This window comes from Hetaerina americana, unplaced genomic scaffold, assembly GCF_022747635.1.
Source record: "Hetaerina americana unplaced genomic scaffold, ioHetAmer1.1.p SCAF_142, whole genome shotgun sequence".
Taxonomy (NCBI): domain Eukaryota; kingdom Metazoa; phylum Arthropoda; class Insecta; order Odonata; family Calopterygidae; genus Hetaerina; species Hetaerina americana.
In genome coordinates, this window is record NW_027286537.1 from 380001 (window position 1) to 382500 (window position 2500).

Genomic DNA, 2500 nt, shown 5'->3' on the forward strand with positions numbered 1-2500 from the left:
AGCTTGCGCTCGGAGGAGAGTCTCATCCGGTAAAGCGAATGATTAGAGGCCTTGGGGCCGAAACGGCTTCAACCTATTCTCAAACTTTAAATGGGTGAGAACTCCGGCTTGCTCGATTTATCGAAGCCGGAGACGGGGTCCCCTCGGGGGCCCCTGGGATCGGAGTGCATAGTGGGCCACTTTTGGTAAGCAGAACTGGCGCTGTGGGATGAACCAAACGACGGGTTAAGGCGCCCGAATCGACGCTCATGGGAAACCATGAAAGGTGTTGGTTGCTTAAGACAGCAGGACGGTGGCCATGGAAGTCGGAATCCGCTAAGGAGTGTGTAATAACTCACCTGCCGAAGCAACTAGCCCTGAAAATGGATGGCGCTGAAGCGTCGTGCCTATACCCGGCCGTCGCCGCAGGGCGGACTCGGCTCCGAGTCGAGTGCCGCTTGACGCGGCGACGAGTAGGAGGGTCGCGGCGGCGTGCGCAGAAGGGTCTGGGCTCGAGCCTGCCTGGAGCCGCCGTCGGTGCAGATCTTGGTGGTAGTAGCAAATACTCCAGCGAGGCCCTGGAGGACTGATGTGGAGAAGGGTTTCGTGTGAACAGCCGTTGCACACGAGTCAGTCGATCCTAAGCCCTAGGAGAAATCCGAAGCTAACGGCGATAGAAAAAATTTTCATAAGCAAAATGATCCATCGGTCGGGCGAAAGGGAATCCGGTTCCTATTCCGGAACCCGGCAGCGGAACCGTTGTTTGTCGGGCCCTCACAAGGGGTTCGTCAGGGTAACCTAAAAGAGCCCGGAGACGTCGTCGGGAGCCACGGAAAGAGTTTTCTTTTCTGCATGAGCGTTCGAGTTCCCTGGAATCCTCTCGCAGGGAGATAGGGTTTGGAACGCGAAGAGCACCGCAGTTGCGGCGGTGCCCGTGATTTCCCGACGGACCTTGAAAATCCGGGAGAGGGTCACGTGGAGGTGTCGCGCCGGCTCGTACCCATATCCGCAGCAGGTCTCCAAGGTGAAGAGCCTCTAGTCGATAGAATAATGTAGGTAAGGGAAGTCGGCAAATCGGATCCGTAACTTCGGGATAAGGATTGGCTCTGAGGGTCGGGGCGTGTCGGGCTTGGTCGGGAAGCGGGTTGATAGCTGACGTGCCGGGCCTGGGCGAGGAGAATCGGTGCGTTCGCGCGCCGTGGATCCGAGTTCGGTCCCGTGCCTTGGCCTCCCGCGGACCTTCCTTGCTGCGAGGACGCGCGTGGCGACCCCGTGGTACGTCGTTCGTGCCATTTGGGGCCACCGCCCGCGCGCCACTCTTCGGCCGCCATTCAACGACTGGCTCAGAACTGGCACGGACCGGGGGAATCCGACTGTCTAATTAAAACAAAGCATTGCGATGGCCCCAGCGGGTGTTGACGCAATGTGATTTCTGCCCAGTGCTCTGAATGTCAAAGTGAAGAAATTCAAGCAAGCGCGGGTAAACGGCGGGAGTAACTATGACTCTCTTAAGGTCCAAGCCGAAGGGGGAGAAATCCCCCCGACGCGACAAACCAAGTGCGTAATACCCTGGTACCTCCTCGTGGTGAGAGTCGGGCAACGTCTAACCCCGCCGGACTGTGAAGCGAGGCGGGGGGATGGCGGCAAAATCCAGGGGCGCCAATCGCCCTCAGGGGGTTGCCAGCCCCCAAGGGTTAGTTTTTGCTGGGCATGAAGAAAATAGTGAAAGCTGACGTCCCTCGTCCGGTCTCGGATGTCGGACAAACGCACTCTCGCGAGATGCGGGGGGACCCAGCAATGACACTGCCTATTGAGTCAATTATTGAACCACCTGACGACCAACTCAAGGAGTTTGTCTGTGAGCTTTGTAGTCGCTCATTCAGTACCAAAACCGGCCTTGGTGTCCACTTCCGCAGAGCACATCCTAAAGCTGCGGATGACAAGATCTCGGTTGCTCGGAAGAAACCTCGGTGGGAGGAGGAGGAGTTACGCATGCTCGCAGTAGCCGAGCTGAGAGGTATTAATGAAGGCGTACGTTTCATCAACAAATATCTGCAAGGGGAGTTCCCCGAATGGACCCTTGACAGAATCAAATCCAAAAGGAGATCCCCACGATACCAGGGGTTGCTACGTGAGTTGATGAACGTGCAGCCGGAAATACGCTCTCAGACTCCCCCTCCGCTGAACACAATCGCAGAGCCGTTACCCAAGTCAGCCACGGGTATCTGCCAGCTGGAGGAGTGGCTTAGGAATGTTATTCCTAGGCTCTCCAAGGACAGTAAGCACCAAAGTGCAGTTATGGCGACGATCTGCCAGAAGGCTCTCGACGGGGAGGATGTCTCAAACCTGATTTCTAATTGGGTGGCCGATGTCTTTCCCCGGACTGATAGAGGAACTTCCAAGCGATTTACCATCACGAGATCTGCCCCCGTATGGAACAGGAAGGTTAGCAGGCGTAACGAGTACGCCCGGGTCCAGTCCTTGTTTAAGAAGAACCAAGGGAAAGCCGCCCGGGAAATCC

The 2500-nt window shown here is 56.9% G+C and overlaps 1 pseudogene; it reads left to right on the forward strand.

Moving 5' to 3' along the window:
• Nucleotides 1–2500, forward strand: part of LOC139686572 (large subunit ribosomal RNA) — a 7559-nt pseudogene that overhangs the window by 1281 nt on the left and 3778 nt on the right.